The 22278-nt window shown below is 53.9% G+C and overlaps 1 protein-coding gene across 2 annotated transcripts in view; it reads left to right on the forward strand.

Annotated features, from left to right (window-relative positions):
• Nucleotides 1–22278, forward strand: part of EFNA2 (ephrin A2) — a 138757-nt gene that overhangs the window by 32191 nt on the left and 84288 nt on the right. The window lies entirely within an intron of this gene.

A 22278-nucleotide genomic window follows, 5' to 3' on the forward strand; every position in this document is an offset into this window, starting at 1 on the left:
ATTCTGTTTACTTCAGACCATTTCTCCAGTTTGTCCAGATCATTTTGAATTTTAATCCTGTCCTCCAAAGCACTTGCAACCTCTCCCAGCTTGGTATCGTCCGCAAACCTTGTAAGTGTTCTCTCTATGCATTATCGAAATCATTGAGGAAGATACTGAACAGAACTGGACCCAGGACAAATCCCTGCAGGACACCATTCGTTATGCCCTTCCAGCATGACTGTGAACCACTGATAACTACTGTCTGGGAACGGTTTTCCAACCAGTTTTGCACCCACCTTATAGTAGCTCCATCTAGGTTGCATTTTCCTAGTTTGTTTATGAGAAGGTCGTGCGGGACAGCATGCGCTGACTCAGTGGGAGAGCTGAGAACGGAACCCAGAATCCCTGACCCCTGGTCCTGTGCGTTATCCACCCGATAGCGCCTCCTTCCTAGAACTGGGACTGGAACCCAGGAGTCTCCAGCTCTGCCCACTAGACAAACTCTGTCCCAGGGCTAGGAATAGAACCCAGGAGTCCTGGCTTCCTGTCCTTTGCCCTCCTCACTGGACAGCCTCCCTCCCACATCCCAGTCCTCAGCCCTCCGTACTCCCTCCTGAGCCGGGGTGAATATTTAAGGGGTGAGAGGCTGGTTCTGGGTAGAGGAGCTGAGAGAGGAAAGCCATGGCGTCTCAGGGTTAGGTGGCTGGCAGATCACTCTGTCCTCAGCCCTGTGAGCTGGGAGCTTTTCTGGAAGTGGAGTGTGTGCAGATTTGAACAGCAAATGAAGTGGAACAGCTGGTTGGGGCAAGCCAAGCGGCTGGGCTGCCTGCTAGGCTGGTTAATCGAAATTTACATTGCAAAGTGACCAGGGAATTGTCGGAGGGAGAAATCAGGGAGGCAGAAAAGGTGAGCGAGGAAGGTGACAGAGAAAGGCAAACTAATAACTCGCCTCCCCCCACCTCTGCAGTGCCGGCCAGAAGAACCCATGGCCCTGGTGTGATGCCAGGACCTGGGAGAGGGGCCTGCAGACAGGGTCCTACGTAGGATTTTCTGGAGAGAGGGCTCCGGCCGGCTGTCTCTAGCCTGAGAGAGGAGGGATGGAAGGGAGAGGCCGAGAGCGAGAGGAAAGGAAGGCTGAAGGAGTGGGAGGCCAGGCAGGTGAGATAGAGAGAAGCAGGGTGAGGAGAGCTCAAAGGACAGGAGTGAAGGGGACAGACCCCCACCAGGGGTAAATGGGCATAACCCCATTGACTCCGGTGACAGTCCGTGACTCCAGTGGAGCCGTGCCGATTTACACTGGCTGGAAATGTGGCCCGAGAACTAACTAACTAGCCCGTGCCCCCAGGCCAGTGCAGCATTGTGTCTGCATTGTTCCTAATGGCGTCCTAGACAAGTCCTTCTGAAGTCACCCCCACGGTCCGTGCATCTCCTAGGGGCCAGGCTGGGGAGACAGGGGAGTTTGCCTTGTTAACTCTGGTTTAGGAGCTAGCTGCATGAGTGCTCAGGCGTCAGCTGCAGCTGAATCCACTGGCCTTGCTCGCCTCTTTCCAGGGTCCGACAGAGCCTGCTGTGTCCCCCACCTGCCTGAAGAGGTTCGGAGCCATTAGGGATGGAGAAGATCTAGCCAATTGTAGAGTCCCAGCGGAGCGGGACAGGCTGCACCCCAACCCAAGAGGGAGGAGCTGTGTCAGCTGCGGGAAGGACCCTGCCCTGGGGCACAGCAGAGAGCCGGGGTAGTCTGGGCTGGGATGCTCGGGTTGGGTCTGGAGAGCTGCAGGCTGTTACTGGCCCAGCCGCTTGCCCACCTCTGCTGTGCTTCCCCAGGGTTCAGGTGACCTCCCGTGACGCAGTGATGTCATCGCTCCCAGGGGTAGCTCTCGCCAAGGTGCGCTGATCCGCCCTGGGCCCGTGGGCTCCAGCGGAACCACTGCTGTCAGTGAAGCTGTTCGGCCTCAGGCCAGCTGGGAACTCGACCTGTAGCATTTGGAGATGGGAAAGTCCCCTGCTCCCCCTGCCTCAGCTGCGACGACAAGTGGGGTGCAGCCGGCACAGTGACGTCTTTGCGGGAGAGAGGACGCCAGCCCTGGAACCTGCTGCATGTTACCGGGCAGCGAGGACTGTCCTGCCACCGCCCCCCATCCTGGCTTTTGGCCTTTCCCTTCAGCTGGTCCCTGTGGACTCTAATCTGCCCTACGGCTCTGCCGGGGGGGAGGTGAGGCTCTCACGCCAGCCCGGGGATCTCAGGGAACTGCCAAGCTTTGTTTAACGGGGCAGCACCCTGAGACGGAGTTGCATTCAATTCGGGCTGGTTTGATCTGCCTGTCTCACTCCACCCACTGCCCCGCTGCTTGGCTTTCCCAGGAGCAGGGCGCTGCAGCCCTGAGGGGCTGAGAGGGGCAAGGGCTAAGCGCCCTTCGATGGGAGGTATTTCCAGGGTTTGGTGCTTCTGTGTGGTGGGCAGGGTGAGTGGGGGGAGGAAGAAGTGGCTGTGTGGCTATGAGATGCCATGTCCCGTCTGCAAAGGCAACGGCTGCCTCATTTGCTGGACTCAGATCCGGGAGCAGGGAGGGCCCCAAAATTGCAGCCTGGAATTTGTAGGCTGTGGGGGTGGGTCTGAAGCTGTGGAGAGTCTGGGCGCCGGATCTTAAATCTCAGGCCAGTCTCCAGCGCCCAGGATTACGGTCATTGGGGAAAGCCCCTTGGTTCCAGCGATCCCTTTCCTGACCTCAAAGCGCTGTCAGCATGTGCCCTGCCCAGCCCTGCGCCCTGCCCCAGGCCTGTGTTGTGTCACTTGCAGTTCTGTCAGGTTCCGGCGGCCGGTTCTCTGGAGGGGAGCTCCGCGGGCAGCAGGGCAGGGCTGTCATCACGGACCGATGTGCAGCCACTGCCCCCCGCGGCTCAGTGGATCCCTCAGCCCGTCTGGCTTCATTTAGCTGGCAAAAGCAGGCAGCTTAACTGGAAGGTTCTTGAGCCCCCTGCTCCTGCCTTGCCAGGCCCTGTGCGCCCCACCTCTGGGAGGGGAGGGGGTTCTCCAGCCACTCTGCTCTTGGCCTTTGGTTGCTGAACTGCACGGTCATCGCAGCACGCTGCTGGGGCAAAGGAAGAATCTGAAGGAACAGTGAGAGGTGAAGTGGCTAGAGCTGGCGGGAGAGGGGCTGGGAGTCAGGACTCCTGGGTTCTGTTGCCAGCTCCAATAAGAGGGAGTGTGGTGTAGTGGTTAGAGCGGGGCTGGGGGGACTGGGAGACAGGACTCCTGGGTTCTGACCCTGCCACTCTCTCCTGCTGGGCAAGTTGGAGAAAGTCTCCAAGCCTTGGTTTTCTGGCTCTTTGCAAAGGGGCCGGCTGATGCTCACCTCCCCCATGGGCTAGCCATGGGAACCAGCGAGGGCTGGTGAAGAAGGTTGGGGTCCTTGGATGCTGAAGGGGAGCCTGCCAGCTCATCTCACAGGTGCACCCCGTCAGTCGAGCGATCAGCCACCCTGAGACTTCCTTTCCTGGAAGGCCCCGAGGCTGGGAGTCCTGGTTGTTGGTGGGGCTGCTAGTTTCGCACTGGCCCATGTTGACAGGTGAAGAATAGCCCTGTGCTGACGTATCAGCCCGTCAGGGCTGCAGAACAGCAGGAGCCCCAAGGCCAGAGCGCCTTGGCAGAGGGCCCTGGGGCAGGAACACGCATGCTTTTGCGGGGGAAGCTGTAAAGGGAGTGTGTCAGGGCTGAGCGCATCCGTAGCTGGCGTGGGGCACCCCCAAAGGCGTCGGTGGCCGGCAGGAACGGTGATTCTGGCACAGGCCTGAAGGCCTCTGATCACCCAACTGCATTTGTGGCCATCTCCGAGGGGCAGCTTCTGCCCCTCCTTTGCCCCAGCTGCAGCAGTGATGGAGGATGGGTCGGAGTCAGACAAAGCTGCGACGTGCTTCTCTGCAACTGGCCACTGGGGGGTGGTAAATCGCTGCTGACGTGCTGTGCCCCCCCCTTCTGAAGGGGGTTGGGGTGTTCCTCCCCCCCCATCACCCCCAGCAGCAGGTTCTCCAGGTGCCCTGGGACTGGCTGTGGCCCCCATCGTCCCCCCCACTCTCCATTGTCTGGCTCCGTATGGCTCTGAGGGGACCGATCATATGGCATCTGGTTCCGATCAAGGCTGGTCGAAAGGGCTCTGGGAAGGGGGCTGAGTGGTGGCTGTTTAACGGTTCCCCCGTGGGTGGGGGGGCAGAGCAGTTTCCTAGTTGATGGAGAAAACATGTGGATCCAATCGCTGGCTCCCTGTGTGGGGAAACCTCAGGTGCTGGGCTGTGGGGGGGTGGAGCGAGGAATCATGTCCTCCTCCTCTGTGGGCCAGAGAGGCTTTTTGTAATGGAATCGCCACATCCCCCATGTCCCTCCTGTGCTGTCTGATGGAGGCATCTGGGTTAGGGGGTCTCCCCTTAATGGCACACAATGGGGACCCATCAGCCAGAGTGTGGGACCCCATCAGTCCTGCGGACAGGGTCGCACCATGTCCTCAGCCCCAAGAGTGGTACCCTCACCTGGTCAGCTGGACCGGAGCTCTGCTCTCTAACCATGCTGAGCCCACCCCTGACCCGTCTCAAAGCCCTGCCCCCCTCCGAGTGCCCAGCCGCCCTTCTGGGTCGAAGGGGCATCGCCCCTGTTTCTTCTCAGCCTCGGAGAAACTGACCTTGAGGCTCGCTGGAGAGATCCTGCAGCTAATCACGTTCGGAGGTGCCTGACTGCAGCTTCTCACAGACCCTACCTGAGTGGCATTAGCAAGGGGGGACACATCGCTCCTGCTCAGGATGTGTTTTCTTGGCTCCCCCTTCCGTGAAAGGACAGTGAAGGGACTCGCGGGCCGTGGCTCCTGGGCAGGGGGAGGGGAGAGGAGAGAAGATCGGGGCTGGCTGGTGTCTTATCGGCTGGGCGCCAGAGTGATGCCGCTGGGAATGGGCCATCTGCTCACCAGATGTTGCCAGGCAAGGGGACATTGCTGTAGCAAGGCTGGCAAGGGAGTCAGCCACAAACCATGTGCCAGGATCCAGAATGGCGGCTAAGGGGGTCAGCCAGGGTCTAGAGCCCCCTCCCAAACAGTGGCATTCTGCGGACAGACAGCTCCAGGGTTAGGGGAGTCCCCAGTTCCCCTAGCCCGCAACACCTACATGCGTACATGCATGAACACACACTTGCGCACACACACGTGCATGTACTCTCAAGCACACACATGCAGATACACGCCCAAGAACACACGTGCACACGCACAAGCAAATGCCCCAGCCCTTTGACTGCTGTAGCAGGATTCAGGGACTTCCAGGTGGCTGCTAGATTGGACCCTGGCTGCAGTGTTAACACACCCAGCTCTGTGGACACCTGCCAGCGCTGGGGTGGGGAGAGCTCCCTACCCCAGAACATGTAATTGGCCCAAGGGGGACAGTGAGGACTGGGGCAGGGTGTATGTGTGTGTGTGTGGGGCTTTTATACTTCTGGCTAGATCTGCCAAGTGGTGTAACTAAACCCATCCCTGCTGACCCCCTCCGCTCCTTCCATGGTAGGCTGCTCTTTTAAGGGGACTTCCAGTGAAACTATTAACAGACTGTCAGTGTATATCAAAGTGGAACGGAATTGGAGATTAGGACTCTTGGGTTCAATTCCTGACTTTGCCACTGGCCCACACTAGCTGTGTGACCTCAAGTGACTGCATTCCTGACCTCCTGCGTGCCTCAGTTTCCCCATCCACTCAACAGGGACCCTCCTCAGCAAAATGCTTTGGGATCGACGGATGACTAGAGCAGGAGGAGCATGTCTGCCTTGTGTAGCTGAGTGTTAGTGTGTTGTCCCTTACAGATCTCTCTGGTTCAGAGTGAGACAGGGATAGACTCTAGAGAGAACATTAACTCTAGAGCCACTGAGGACAGGGAGGGGACAGGTGTGACTCAGATTAGCTATTAACCCCTGGTGTGGAAGCCAAAGGCCCTCCCATATGAGATGCTTGTGAGAGCCCAATCACTCCTGCACCTTCTCTTGGGGGGTCTCCCGTGCCACCCCCCAGCTCTGTTTCATTGCGGGTCATGCCACGAGAGTGGGTGTCACTGTTCTTCCTGTCCCCCAGTGCTGGGTGAACCCACTGGGGCCACATGCATCCTGGTACCAGCAGCCAGTCTCCAGTGCTGGCAGACCTAGCGCTGCGGTTCCTCTCTCTCTCGTTAACCCCCCCTCCCCATCATAAAAATGGACAGGGAAGGGGAGAAATTGTGACTTTCTGCCTGGACCCAATTAAAAGGTCTCTCCGCAGAGACGAAAGCCCCCGTGCACCTTTGTGTGCTGCCAGTGGGTGGAAGAAAGCCGAGGCAGCCTTTGAAGGGGAGAAGGAGGTCTCTCTGTTGGGACCCCTCCAGGCTTTCAAAGCCGGTGTGATTGCTTTATTTTTAAATAGCCAAATTAAAGAGGCTCCCGCTTCCTTTCCTTCCCGTTAGCAAATCACGCGTTAAGTGCGCGGCCCCAGCGAGCTGCGGGGAATTCGTCCCTGGTGAGCTGCGGCGGCAGCGTTTGGCATGGAGGCGGCTGCTGGGCAGGGCTGGCGTTAGGAGAGCAGAGTGGCCCAGTGGTGAGCACTGGGGAGAGGGAGGCTGGCTGGGTAGGTGAGCCACTGGGCTGGGACTCCGGGTTCGATTCCTGGCTCTGCCACTGCCTCCCTGGGTGACCTTTATCCAGTCACTTAGCACCAGGGTTTTAATTGCTCAGCTGCCATTTGGGCACCAAAATGAAATTGAATGAGATGCTTAAATGGAAGGTGAACTTCTCTGAAAGGCTAAATTTTAATCTGTCTGCACCTGACTTCCCCAGCTGTAAAATGGGCGTGATAACTCTCCCTTTGCCCCACCCTTTGTTCAGCCTGTCTATTTTGTGTCAAAGGCAGGGCCTGGCTCTCACTCTCATTGGGGCCCTGATCTCGGAGCTACGAGGCTATAAATAACTGATAATAATAAAGTCTGGGGTCTCTTCCCGGCTTGGCTGCTGACTCACCGAGTGATGTTGGGCCAGTCACCAGTTGGCTCTGTGCCTCAGTTTCCCCATCTGTGCTGGGGGTCGGAGGGTAGGGGATAGTGGTAGTGATCCAGCTTTGTAAAGCACTTTGAGAACCTTGGCCAGAAGGGGCAGTATAAAGGCAAAGGACCTTTATAAATACCCCACCCCTGAGGGAAGCAGGCTTGGGTTTGCTCTGGTGGCCCCTGCAGCTTTCTTTAGGGGCAAGGGGGGTCATGAGGAGTGGGATGGGGTCGTTGGCCAGGGAAGGCTCTGCACAGTGGAGATGTGCCCTGCAGGTCCTTGCACACAGAGCTGGAAGGGGCTCAGCCAGCTGAGGAGCTAAGGCCGGTGGGACCCCAGGGGGTTTGGGTGGAGGGGCCCAGGGGCCTGTCCAGGGGTGGGTGAGGTAGGAGGTGCCCTGGCTGTGTGTGAGGGGTAGTGTGTCAGGTGCGGCGGTGGGGCGCAGAGCCCAAGCACAGGAATGCAGAGCTGGATTCCAGACCCCTCCCCAAATACGCTGGGATCAGTCCTGGGTTTGCTTTCCTCCATGGCGGAGCCAAGGGGCTGTCAGCAAAATCTGGAGCCAGGTTCCATTCTGGATTTCGGCACCCAGCCCCCTCCAAAGACCAGACCCCCGTCCTGTCTTGAGGTGGAACCAGCACTGTCAGCATCCGGCCATTGCCACGCCACACTGCCCAGCCACGGCTTGTCCATTGACATGAGGCTTATAGGACTGATGGATGGCTCAGACAGACAGACTCCTCCCCAACCTGGGACTGTGGCAGGGAAGAAACAGCACACATGCACCCTGCAGGGCCTGGTGGCTTTGACAGACGCTTCCTCCTCCCCTGGGCTGCCTTAGCACACCAGCTCCTTGAACTCAACCAGCCGAATGGATGAGTGGGTTTCTTCAAAGGGACCCCCTTAAAGATCTCCCTCCCCTCCCCGCCTGCCTCCCTTGTCCCCCCACGCCACCTCCTTAAGACTTCAGTGAAAAGGCGACCAGAACAAAGCACAGGAAGGATTTAAGGTGGTTTCCGCACAGACCTGAATATCAGATTGTTCAAGGGAAGAAAAAAAGTCTCTCAAGCTGGAACTCTTTCATCCTTTGGCAGGAGACTGGCCAATGGGGTGAAGGGGGGGGAGATCGGAACCCCCTCAACCCTTCCTGACACCCCCTTCCCCCCAACTCCATTCTTTTCTTTTCTTTTCTTTTTTCTAATATATAGTCTCCGATTTATTTTTCCACAGTATAATTCTGAAAGACAGCGAAGTATGAATTATTCATTGGCCCCTAACTGCCTTTGCATACAATCCCGGGCTGGGGAGAGTGCCCGTGTCTAATGCATTTGTGTGCTGAGCAGGGCCCCGTTGAATTTCAATCATTTTTGTAAGTTTGGTGGTGGGTATTTGCTGTAAGGAGGGACATGGGCATGGGGCGGGGGTGGGGGTTAAAGCAGTAGAGTGGGGGAGAAGTCGAGAAGTTTGGAGACGGTGGAATTTAATGCACAACTTTCCTCCATCCATCCGTCCCATCCTGTGGATCCCTCCTTTTGCCAGAGACAGTTTTATTCCCACCCTAAAGATTCCCTTCTGTAGGGTCTTGTTTTAAAAAAATCAGAAGTTGCAAGGCCTAGCTGGCCTTACGTGAAAACCTCCTTGATAAAATACAAGCCCTGGGGTTCCCAGGGATAAACTGGGGGTGTGACCTGGGAATATTGATTTGGAGGTGGGCACTGTAAAAGAGGCCCTGGGCTTTTAAATAACAAACCAAAAGTCTGGGGTGTCTGTGGATCTCCCACTATCTGGCTGGTTATTCTCCCCAGAAATTCCCCATGGCAGCAAGCGTACCCTCCGCCTCTTCACCTGGGGCACTGGCCACTGAACTGGCCCTGAGCCATGCCCGGCTTTCAAGCAGCCATCGCCCTTACCCTGGTCTGGAGCCGAGCCAGCCGCTTAGCTGTGAAAGGCCCCCCATGCGCATCGCTCCCCTGCTGAGCCCCTCGGAAGTTGAGTCTTTTGGGTCCTGGTGAAGGGACCTTTAGGTGAAACAGAACCAGGGACAGAGAGATGGGAGGGGAGCGAGACAGCCCAGCAGGTGGAAAGTAATGGGGCTAACCTGGTCTCTCCCCAACATTAGACCCCTTCTCGCTTTGGCCCAGGAAAGCCTAGACTCCGTCATGCCTCAGGACTGGAATCTGGAGGTCAGAAACCCAGTCGGCTTGTCTAGCTGTTAGAACAGAAGCATCACCCCCCCACTCCCAACGCCAGTGGGTTGATTTATTTGCTGATGGTGCCAGAGTCCCAGCTGGCGAGGGAAGAGCAGAACCGCGAGGAAGTTGGCGGGGTTAAGGTCACAGCCTCAGCTATTTCTGCTTCTAAGGAAGCTGCCTATAGCCTTCAGCTCGGAGCAGTTTGGTCAAGAGCAGCTGCTGGGGAGCGGGAGCTTCTGTCTGGAGAAAACTCCTCTTGGGTGGAAAAAAACATCCTTTTTACTACATTTCTTCTGTTCTTAGATGATCCTTTAGCCTGACTTGAAATGTGAAACATCGCTGAAAAGAGGGGAGGTATTCCCCAAAGAGAGAGTGTTAGGCTTCAGGAGAGGGCTTTCTTTCTTTCTTTCTTTCTTTCTTTCTTTCTTTCTTTTCTTTTTCTCATTGTCACTACCTGCCTTTGCTGTACTTTATTGATGCCCTCTGGGCACTCATGGCCCATCCTCAGTGTCTCTCGCCCATCTTGGTTGGCATCGGCCCATTCCAAGCAGCACCAGCTTCCTACCGTCTTCCCCCTGCAGTCAGGGCTGCTTCCCCCAGCCCTGCTGCCACCCCCAACGGGGTCAGCCCAGGCATGCTCCACGGTGGACCCTGTTGCCAAGGGGGATGCAAACACTGTAAGGAAGGATGAAGTTGCACCTCGAAGCTGAGGGAGCTCTGGCTGCCAAGGGGGCGGGGGGCGCAAAGACAGAGCAAGCGGGAGCGCACCTTTTGGAAAGTCTTTAATCTGATTAGCCTTTGAGTGAATGAAGAAAGCGAAAAGACTTAAACCCCAGTGAAAGAAGCAGGGAGGGGGGCTCGGTTGCTGTTGTGTCCTGTGAAGTGGAGACCCTGATAGATCATGCCAAATTAGGTCAGATTTGGCTGGGGGATCATGAGGGGAAGAAATGAAAAAGGCAGAAGAAATAAGTGTGTTTCTGTTGGCCCTGCTGACCTCCCTCAGCTGTGGCCCGGGCCAGGGAGCAGCACGGAAAGTGCAAACAGAGACACTGGCATCTCTCTTGTGGTGGGGCAGGAATTGTGAACAGGGTCTGCCTTGCCTCTGTCCTTAACGGGAGCTGCCTTGGCAAGCCGTGCCCCCTGTGAAAGGGTTTTTGCTGCTCATTCAGGCCCTGAATGGCCGACGTTGCAAGGAGTGAAACTCCCCTTCTCCTCTGTCTGTGCCCCCTATTTATTAGACCCATTAATTAATTGGAACAAGAGGAGTGGCTTCCCTCACTCTCGCCCTCTTCCCAGCCCTGATCCCCAGCCCAGTGGTTGCCAAAAGGAACATAGGCATCACAGCCATGCCAGAGTAACTGAGCTGATAGCGCTGTCAGGCCCCCTCCGGCTCCCGCGGAAGCTATGGAAGAAATGCTCTTTGACTTTCAGTGGGAGCGGGGCTAGGGCTTGTTGACACCAAGCTAAGTGTTTCCAGACCTGGGCAGAAGCTGCAGGAAAAGGAAACAATCTTTTGAGTCTCATGAAAAGTTGGAGAGGAGGGAAATTGAGTTTTAGGGAGAGTTAAGAGCCAAAGTCGTGGCTGGCATTTTATTTCCTCTGAGCCCCGTTGGCGTGCCCTTAGGAACTTGTTGAGAGAGGAGAGCAGTTGCTGCTACTGGAGAGGAACATCGGTTGGTAAAAACCAAACCAGCAGATTGCTCCATGAGGAAGGATCCTGTGGTCAGGAAAGCATGAAACAGACCCTTCCCCTCTCGGCAGGCTGCTGCTTTGAACAGGGAACGTTCTAGCCACAGATCAGCCTGGGGAATTGGTAAAACAAACCGCGTATCTGCTCACCACTTATTGATTTCTCATGCTGTAATAAGGAGCCTCCTGACCCCGCTGCCCAAGCGCTCTTTGTGCCACATGGATCTGTAACATCATATTTTTATTATTCATATGACAAGAACGCCTAGAGGCCCCAGACTGACTCAGCTCCCCGTAGTGTTAAGTGCTGCACAGACGAACAGGGAGAGCCAGGCCCCGCCCAAAGGGTACGTCTACACTGCAGTCAGAGGCGTGACTGTAGCATGGGTGGGCAGACCCGAGCTAGCTTTGATTTAGTTAGCTTGGGTACGAGCAGCAGTGAAGCCGAAGCAACGCAAGCCAGCCAGGGAGCCTGGGTACATAGTCAGGCACCCAGGGCTGCTGCGGCTTCCCTGCTCCTGGTACCCGAACTACCCACATCAAAGCTAGCTCGGATGCATCCACATGTGCTGCAGTCACGGCAGTGTAGACGTACCCATAGAGCGTACAATCCGAAAAGATAAGACAGGCAAAGGTGTGGTGAGGGGAAACTGAGGCACAAAGCAGGGAAATGACTTGCCCCAGGTCACCCAGCAGAGCCAGGAATAGCACCTTATCCACTAGCCCATTATGGTATATGACTCGTTTTACAATAGACTGATCTGTTATAAGGGCACCACGAAAGTTGGCACGTGAAGGGCATTGCCTCTGCCTGCACTCCTTCCTTTGCTCCCACGGCAGGAGCTGCGCTGGGGCTGGCAGGGGGGTGCGTTTTATACTACGGACACGATGCTTCAGATCCACCAGGGTTGAGAAGCCAGGCAGGGCTTGGCTTTAGTTTCATGGTCAATTGCATCTATTCCAAGGCCAGAAAGCACTATTTGCTTGTCTAGTCTGACCTCCTGCATAACACGGGCCAGGGTGTTGAGCCCAATAGCTTATGTTTGACTAAAGCATAGCTTCTTCCCATGGAAACACTCAGCCAAAGCTGGAGGGAGTGCTGCATTGTACCTGTTGTACCAAGTTTGGGTGCTGGTGGCTTTGCTCTCCTAAGGCTATGTCAAACCTGGCAGCCTGCCCACCCGCCTTCCCCCTTGCCCCCCAGGCAGCCAAGTGTCAGTGCTCAAGGGCAGCAGAGCCCAGGGGTGCGGGAGGGTCCCCTGGCGATTGTGTTCAAATTTATGCCAGGGTTTCCACCCTCCCTTTAATTATTTCCTATTGTATGGATCCCGTCCCTGATCAATGAGCCTTTCTATTCAGGGATGGGGAGGCGAGGTCGAGGGGGGGAAGTGAGTGAGAAATGACTTTTCGAAAAGCCTTGAACCATTTCCAGCATCGATCACTAGGCGAGAGAAGAAGCTCGTCGGAGATCAATTAGGCCAGTCATTAGCCGTGTCCAAATGTGGAACCATAAGTCTTGCTTGTGTTTTAAAAGAGAGAGAGAGCGAAAAGAGTTTAAGGGATGGATGATGTGGGAGGGACTCCAGCTGGCAAGGGGAGGCGGCTGGGCGGGCTGGGTAGATGGGAGAATGGGTGACTGGCTCTGTCTTTTGTTAGCCATATAGGGACTGGGAGACATCTAAGGCAGACCTTGGCCGTTGTGGCTGGCAAGGTAAATGTGCCAGGTTCTCAGCTGGCGTAGATCAGCACAGCTCCAGTCAGCTCGTGGGAGCTAAGTTGAGGCTCTGGCCCAAACCTGTATTGTGCCGACTCGGCAGCAAGATGTCCGGGGGGATGTGCTGCAAGCTTCCGAGCTCCACAGAGCTCTTCCTCGGGTCTGGGAAACGGACTCAGAGAGTCACCACTCAATACAACGTTTAGTGTAAAAACGAAACGCTAAACAATCTGTTCCGTCTTGTGTGGAGCGGTGACACTGGTTACCTTTCCCAGACCTGAGAAGAGCTCCATGGAGCCCAGATGTCTCTGTCACCAACAGAGGTTGGTCCAGTAAAAGATGTTCCCTCCCCACCTTGTCTCTCTAATGTCCTGGGACCAACATGGCTACAACAATGCTGCATCCATAGAATCATAGAAGATCAGGGTTGGAAGGGCCCTCAGGAGGTCATGTAGCCCAACCCCCTGCTCAAAGCAGGACCAATCCCCAACTAAATCATCCCAGCCAGGGCTTTGTCAAGCCTGACCGTAAAAACCTCTAAGGCAGGAACATCATAGAATCCTAGAATACCAGGGTTGGAAGGGACCTGAGGAGGTCATCTAGTCCAACCCCCTGCTTAAAGCAGGACCAATCCCCAATTTTTGCCCTGGATCCCTAAATGGCCCCCTCAAGGATTGAACTCACAACCCTGGGTTTAGCAGACCAAAGCGCAAACCACTGAGCTCTCCCTCCCCCCCTCTTTCAGAGTTGTTAAATGAAGGTTCTGGTCCCTCAGGGAGGAAGGCCAGCCCGATGACTAGAGGGCTAGGTTGTGATTCAGGAGCCCTGGGCTCAATTCTTAGCTCCGTCCCTTAGTTTCTCTCTGCCTCGGTTCCCCACCTGTACAATGGGGTTAACATCACTGCCCTGCCTCTAAATGCATGAGTGTGTGCGGTGCGCAGATGCTGCGGTAACAGGTGCTGCCTAGGCACTTGGATAGACGTCGCCAGTATCCGTGGCACTTTGTGCTGGGTGTGAGCCCTGGCCTCTCGGTCAGATTCCACTCGACATCATCCCATTCTCCCGAGCTAGTTTCTCCCTGCAGTTACAGAGAAGGATGGGTGAGGCTCTTAAACTCTGGCTGCCTTCCGCCCCAGGGGAGGCTGCCCTGCCGCGTGGGCAAAGTGCACGATCAATAGTGTTTAGAAAGCACTTGGGGAGCTGTGCAGATGGAAGGATCTGCATCACTGAGAGGTAACTTTCATGATTACAGCAGCTGCAGAGCTGCAGGGAGGGCATGGCAACCAGACGGTTTTTTCTCAGATTTTTTAATAGCGGGAGTTGACAGTTAACGCCCTGATGCGGCTCACAGTCAGACGTGCCCAGTAAAGATCAGCAGGTCTGCCACCTGTTTGTAGTTCAGGGCCTACATGAACACTGACCTGGCCATGGGCTTGTGGAATAAGAACACCACTTAGCTCCAGGCACACTGCAAAGACTGGACAGTGCCATTGGCCCCATTTAATAGATGGGGATGTTGAGCCCACTCTCACAGTCCAGGAATTGAACCTGTCTGTGCTCTATCCCAAGGCAGTTCATAGTCCACTGTGCCACAGTGAACATGAGGTAGGTATGGGGAATGCAGTGATTTGCTACATGGATTGGAAATTCCCGTACTGCAAAAACAATAAAAAGTTTAGAGGGGAGACAGGACCAGTGTCATCTTCAAGGGTTTTATTTTTTCAGTCTGAAAACAGAGGTGGGCTGGAAGCTCCTAACATTTCTGCAAGGACAGATGCACCTCCCTTATTAAAAATGCTCCTGTGTTAAAAATACCAGAGTGCTACATATGCAGTCAATGATTCTGCAAGGTTACAGTAGTAAATACCCTGTCGGATTTTTAATGCACATTGAAACAGGTAGCAAGGAGAAAAAAAGAACCCTATAGAATTAATACTGTACTTTTGATCATGCATGTATTACAAGAAAGATGATCTTTTGGTGAGGGCTCCAGTGACGCACATTCCTGGCCCTGCTAGACCCCGTGTGTCACCTTGGTGAAGTCACCACATCCCTCTGGACCTCAGGTCCCCATCTACAACGTGACCCTTCCTTTATTATTATCTGTATTGCAGTAGCGCCTGGGAGCCTCAGTCCAGGACCCCACTGTGCAAGGTGCTGTACAAACACAGAACAGAACAGTCCCTGCCTCGAGGAGCTTTGTTGGTCAGTTCTATTTTGACGAAAGCTTATGCTCAAATAAATTGGTTAGTTTCTAAGGTGCCACAAGTTCTCCTTTTCTTTTTCAAATACAGACTAACACGGCTGCTACTCTGAAATCTATTTTGATTGTAATTGCTTTCTGGGAAAGGTTTGGGGTTTTTATACTATGTGTACGTGCAGCGCCTGGCACAATGGTTCCTCATCTCCGTCTGAGCTGCTGTGCACTACTGTATAATAATATCTGTTATCTGTTAATGTCACTACCAAATAATAATATCTGTTACCCGAGGGTTTTCTGTAGTGCAGATCACAATAGTACTTAAGCACTTGACTTTCATAGTGGCAAAATCTCACATTGTTAAGTATATAGTAAAAATACCACCAAGTTATGTAGTTAAAAATACATAGTATTCAGTATATAATAAAAGAATAAACCAGGGTACAATATATAGTGAAAATGCTGCACTAGTGGCCCAAATCCTGCAGTGACACTAATGTGAGCTGTGGTGTTCGGATTGCTGTAGTATTTTTTTAAGGACTCTTCTCACCAGTGATTACTTATCCAGATCTGCTTTAACCGACCCAGGTGCTCAGCCTGTGTACGTTGGCCTGGACTATCACAGCACCATGCTGAGGGCTTGATCTGCAGTGTTCTTTCACTGGGGAGGCTCCCGACTGGAACCCGTTGGGATTTTTTGAATAGATTTTGTTGTTGAAAAGTGGTGTCTTTCAGAAAATGGAAAATGTTTGTTTGTTTTCCCAAACTTTCAGCATTTTTACAATGAAAACGGAAACATCATCAGGTTTTGGTTTTTCCTTTTTAGCCCTTTCTCCCCTCTTTTAAGTGGCAAAACGGATGGAAAAAGGGGGAAGAAAGAAAGGGTCAAAAAGCAGAACCCCAATGTTTTGAACCAATTGGTTTTACCGGGACTCTCTGGCAGCAGTTAGTATTAGGGCTTATCTCATGCCTGCGAACCAGCCACTAGGGGGCAGCATGATCTCTCACACCCACAGCACGTTACACCCCGGGCTCATGAGAGTCAGGTCTCAGTAGAACCGGAGCAGGGGAGTAAGCTGCAGAAGCCCCCTCAGCACTCCTGGACCCAGGAGTCCCGACTCCCAGTCCACTTCTCGAACCCTAGAACAGCCCTTCTCAACCTTTTCAGGCTCAGGACCCATGATGACGAGGGAGGGGTGGCTTGGCCAAATGTGTGTGTGTGGAGTTGCAACCTGGAGCGTGGGGTTGCAATGCCGTTCCACCAAATTTGGCCCAGCTGGCCCCCCATCATCGTGATGGAGCGGTGGCTGGGCCAAAGCTGAGGGCCTTGAGGGACCAGAGCTGCAGCAGCCCTCTTCAGGGTGAATGTAGGGTGGGCTCTGCAATTCCCCTCCATCCCAGTGCCTTGCCCTCCCCAGGACATGGACCCCAACTTCCCACATCACCCTTTGACACATTCTGGAGAGCCAGTTCTGAAATGCGACCCACAGGTTGAGAAACCCTGCGTTAGAACACAGCCCCTTCCCAGAGCTGGGACAGAGCGCAGGAGTCCTGACCCCCCAGTCCTCCTCCTTCAGCTGCAGCGGTTAGCCAGCGCGTGCCTGGGTGGACTGATTTAAGTCCAAGCGGTTTAAATCACCAAGTGGAAAGTCTCGATTGAAACCAGGGATTTGAATCAACTTTTCCATTTGTATTTCAGTTATTTTCTCAAGAAAGGTGCATTCTCATGGGTTGAGATAATCATTAAAACATGCTGATTTATAACTAAATAGAGCCTTTTCACTAGATTTGGTACATCTATTTGCTATTTAGGAGCGTACGCTATAACTATATAGGTCTGTTTAAGCAATTATATAGCTTAACATTTTCAGATTCTTTGAATTGTACATTTTTAGAAGATGGTGAATGATATATTGTTTACTTACTAGCTAGTTAACTCTTTCCTCATGATCTGTGTCACGCTGCATTAGGATGGTAACTGGAATTTAATTCAACTCACAAAACTGCATATAAAACTTATTTTTATTAAACAAAATAACCTCAAATGTTTTGGATACATAAACTTCTCTTCTCAAAGCATGTTTCACATTTACAACTAAATCATACTAAGTTTAGGCCTTCATATGTTTTGTATCAAATTCAGATTCATTTTAAGCAGGCTGATTTTTAAAAAGAAAAACTCACGATCGTTTAAATAAAATTTAAAAAATTGGATGGATTTTTTTGAACAAATCACCGATTTTTATCCACCCTGCTTGTGCACAGAGACCCCTGCCTGTCATGCTCACCAGGACAGTCCCTTTGTTTCCTTGGACTCCCCCACTGATCTGTTGTCTCTTGTCTTATGATTAGACTGGACGCTCTTGTGGGCAGACACCGTTTTTTTGTTCTGTGTCTGTACAGCGCCTAGCGCAGTGCGAGCCTGGGCTGTGACTGAGTGCTACGATAAGAAGAATAGAACACTCTACCCCTCTTCAGTGCAGATCGTTAAAGCACAGAAGGGATGAAATGGGAGAAATGGAAGGCAATGTGGTCTGGAGGAAAGGCTTCTGATACAGACAATCCTGCATTCTGCTCCCAAGCCCTGACTGACTTGTCAACCTCAGGCAAGTCACTTCTCCCTTCCGAGCCTCGGTTTCCCCCTATAAGGCAGGCTTGGTAAGTTCCTCTTGTGCGGATTAATGAGTTAGAATGGCGTTTTAAACACGGTAGGGGATATTAAGTGGAACACACGGCAGCAGAGGCGGAAATAAACATACTCGAGAACCAGAGAGACAATAAACCTTCGTGCATGAAGGGGCGTGGAACCAGCAGGGTAGTGGGTTCAAAATCCACCTTGCATGCTGCTGCCCTGCAATTCTTTCTAGTTCTTTAGTCAAAACCCAGCTGGAGAACCAAGCAAAACAAAACAGGCCCCTGGGTTAGGAAAGAAATAACCCAGAGCAGGAACCTTCAGTGACATCAGCCTGCTACCCGGGAGCTTCAGCTTCCAAGAAACAGAAAATGAGGTTTAAAAAAAAATACGGTCCCCGATTACATCTGGTGAAGTGACAAATCTGCCAGGCAGGTGATTATTCTGTGTACAGACGTGCTGTACACAGATGCTGGAAGGATTAAAGGGGAAGGGAGGAGGGGGAAAAAAACCCACCCTGTTAAACCAACACCTGATAAAAGAAGAAACCAGCCAGAGGAATAAATTGCCTGAACTGCCAAGGTCACGCGCTTTGAGATGCCTCTGCTGTTCTGCGAAGCGGGGGTTCTGAGCTTGCTAACCACCTTTGCCCCTGGTTGCAAGCCGGCAGACAAAAAAACACCGCATCCCTTACGCTCTACACTGGCCCCTTTCCCACTCGTCCCCGGCCCCTCTCCGTGCCTGGCATTCCCACTCTGAGTTCCCTTCCTTCCCCCAAACCACCCTCCGTACCCGGCATGCCCTGGGCTCACTGGTTACTTTCCAAGCACGTTCCGGGCATCCCCTTGGGACGGTGCAGAAAATTAACAGCAGTTCAGATCTGAGGAACTTTATGACACGTGTATGATAGGACTGAACCAGGGCATAATTGAATGACGGATGAGCTTCCAAGAGCCACATTTCCAGGGAGTAATGAAAAATAGAACTGATATTGACTAAAGGAGCTTTAACTGGCTGCTCTGCGCTGGGCTGGGATGAGCAGGCTGCCGGCAGGGGGAATGCATCAATACACCAAGTAATGGCTCAGTTATTATAACTCTGAAAATGTCATTCAGGCCTAACCAGAGAACACTAGCTATTAACCAGCCTTAAACAGAAAGGACAAGGGGGTGGGGGGTGGGGGGGAAGATGAGCTGGGAGCTCTCCATAATTATTTTGCTTTTGTTCACTGCTCCTTAGCTGTTTGCTTCATCAACCCGTTTTCTTCCCCGTGTCCCAACAGGGGCCGAATGGTCCCTTGGCCTTCTGCAGAGACCACTGCCTGCTCCCTCTGGGGGTGTGGCCCCCCTGCGTGTAAGCAGAGTTCACACCCACTCCGTCCTTGCGCAGCTCCCACTACGGGTCAGATCTGTTTCAGAGCAGCCTTCGCTGGTTTTACACCCCTCCGTGGATGTGTGCTGGGTGTGATTCGCCTCTCTCTTTGCTCCACTGGCTTTGGGGGGGGATTGGCTGCTGATTTACACCGGGGTATGGGGCAGGAGGAACCAAGCTGCCTTGTCACTCCTTGCTCCCCCTCTGCTCACCTAGCAGCGACCTTCTCCTTGTGCCTTCCTGCTCTGGGTGCAAGAGCTTTCTCCTTTGCAGCCCCTTGACCCCTGGAATGGCCTTGCTGTACCCCTCCTCCTGATCCCTCTCTTTATCTTTTCCAACTTGTTATGTGTCTCATCTGTCTCCCTTTGCTGTTGTTGTCTAGCGCTGGGGAGCACTGTGGGGGCAGGCTGTGTGACAGAGGGTAGGTGAAATAAAACCACGAGTGTGTTGTTTGGTCCCAGAGCCTGCATGGGATGTCAGTGCAGGGGGCTAGACTATAACGTGTGACTCATAGGATGTTCCCAAATCCCTGTGCATGTCAAAGCATGCTGATTGCTGCACTGCATCAGAGCTCAATGGCTTTCGTCCAGCATCTTGCATCCAGCCAACGCCCGATGCTTTAACAAGAGACAAGCTGCGTTCCCTCACTCCACCCACACATAACGCACCTGACCAATGGAGGTGGTCCTTCCTGACAGCTACAGGTGATGGGTTTGAGCCCGGAAGCATGCCATTTGATTACCCTTTCCCTAGCCAAGTCCTTTGGTCAGTGCCATTACATTCAGATCTGGGTCCAGACTCCTCCAGAGGTTCAGGGTGTTTGGAGCCAGGGTTCTGGTTTCCTCGTCGTTATTGACGCCCCCCAGTTATCCAGGCCTCTTGTTCAGATTGTGGGAAAACCTCCTTCCCAGGAGGGCTGGGTCTCCTTTGTGGGCAGAAGCGGGAGTCTGTCTCCCTGACAAGGCAGTTTGCTCCCCGCACCCACCCACCCTCTGCTGAAGGTGCTGACGTTACCAGCCAGATGCCATCTGTAATGGACCAGGTCTTGCGTTTCTTTCAGGCCAGCAGGGCATGTGCCAAACCCCCGCGGGGCATTAATGGTGCTTTTCCCTCCTGTGGCTGCGAGTTTCGGGCTAAAACACCACGTTCGCCACCACAGGCAGGTTCTGCGCCCCTCTCGAGCGTCTGCAGAGAGACAGATAAACGGTGGAGATTTGATCTGGGATTGCACAGTTTACCCATATCAGGGTATAGTGCACTGCAGACCCCGAGGTGTAATGAAAGCCTGTGGGGAGAGTATCGAGTGAACCTAAATGGATTTTCTCCATTAACACAGACCTATCATCCAGTTATCAGCTCCTCAGTGCAGTGCGCCAGACCTGCGGGCTGAATGGCTGGCACTAAAGCACTCTGCCGTGGTACAGCAAACAACTGCACGCACCTGTCCTCACACATGTCCACACTCAGCCCCCCTCTCTCCCGCACATGCACATGCTCATGTTCTCCCCCTGGTTCATCCCTACAAATGCACCAGATCACACTCGTGCACCCTCCCACGCACGGACACACACGCTCATGTCACACCTGTACACACGCTCAGTCTCCGACATACATAGATACACACGTTCTCACCTGTGCACGCTCACACGCACCCACCGATGCACATACACACCCATGCCGATGTTCTCGTGCACACAGCCCTGTACACACGTTCAATTCAGCACACTTTGAGCTGACTTTTTTGGGGGTAACAGGAACAGCGGCTGACCCTAGGCTGACCCCAAAGGGCCGTGTGTTGGCTCACGACCAGCTGACTGACAGGGACGATGGGGCGGGAGGTGGCGTCTGTTTTCCCTCCTTTCCGGGCAGTAAGAGGAGAAAGCAATGTAGTTTGGAGTCAGTAACAAAGGGCTCAGCTCCTGCTGCGCTGGGTGCCCAGTGGGTCTCTGGGACAGCCTGTGGCTGACATACAGGGGGAGGGGAAATAGTCTAGGATCCAGTGTTGTTCGGGTTGCAAACTCCAGTGACATATGGCCAACCTTCCCCCTTGCTTACCAACAACCCCACCCTCACATCGGTTCCACCAATCCTTGGACAACCCCCCAAGTGTGGGTGCGGGAGGGCATGTGTGGGCAGGAAGGCTGGGGGGAGAGAGAGAGGCAAAGGAAACTGGCATCATTCCTTCACGCAGCCACTACCTGCTTTGCAAGTCAGAGTTCATCATTAGCCAGGAAATAATTAATTGTCGGGCAGACAAAAGGCATCGCTCAGCCCCCCCCCCCCCCCCGCCCCCGGGACCCCGTCAAAGGGAGCTGTCAGGGGCTGGCCTGACAAATTATGGCTCCTTTGGCTGTGCAGTCCATCAACATCAGAGCTCGGAAGCAAGTCTCACATTGTCCTTTGGATTTGGGGGTCATCCGGGCTCAGATCACTTCCCATCGGCGTCCCCTTCAAGATGCAAGGGAGGCCAGTGGGGTGGGGTGGGGTGGGGTGGAGGGACAGCTGAGGGGTGTGCCGCTGGGGTGGAGCGTGGCATGGAGATGGGGGGGTAGGAGTGGGAGCCCAGCTCTGGGCCGCCAGGCTCTGTGATGGGAGGGAGCAGGGAGGAGGGATTGTGCAGGTTCAGCTCCAGGGGAGACATAAGGGGGGTAGAGGACACAGAGACCCCTCCTCTGCTTTGAGTCGAGGGAAGCTCCCCCTCCTCTCCTCAGCTGCGGTAGGAGGGGCTGCCCCAGAGCTCCCCCTCCCAGCTGGAATGGTGTGCACCCCCCTCCTGTCTCAGTCTGTGTGACCTCTGAGTCGCCAAGCAAGAGGCCTGGCTGGGACACAGTCTGTTCTGCCCGAGCAGGGGGTGTTGAGATTAGGAGGAGCGATCCTACTCTTCCCACAGTGCCCTGCGGGGAGGCTTGCAATGGCGGTGACCTTAGGGGATGAGTCAGGGGGCGAGGAGGGGACTGAGCAGCATTGGCCTTGCTCCATAAAACACAGCTGGACCGGACAGGAGAAGAAGGGGCAACAGCCCGGCTGGCAAGAGGGGTGCCTGGAGCCACGTGCTGCAGGGCGTAGACCTGGGCAGGTCAGGAAGGGATGCCACTGCCTGCACCCAGGGAGAAAATTGCATAATTGGAGCCCGTTCTTGGTAGGCTCTGAGTGCTACCAACTCCCACTGTCTGGCAGACAGACAGTCAGACAATCAGTCTGTCATACATGCGCATCTATCTATCTATCTTAAATACATACATATACTACTGTCTGTCTGTCTGTCATACATACATACCCACCCCACTATCTGTCCATCCACTTAACTGTCCACTGAACTACCCGTTTATCTAGCTCCATCAACTCCCATTGACATAACCACGCCTTGCTAGGCAGAACCTTTAGGCAGCTGATTTCCACGTCTGAGGCATTATCAGCGTGATTGCAAAGCTCTGGGTCTGGGACGGCTTTCTATGCTTCCTGCCGATC

Source organism: Natator depressus, chromosome 25 (genome assembly GCF_965152275.1).
Source record: "Natator depressus isolate rNatDep1 chromosome 25, rNatDep2.hap1, whole genome shotgun sequence".
NCBI lineage: Eukaryota > Metazoa > Chordata > Testudines > Cheloniidae > Natator > Natator depressus.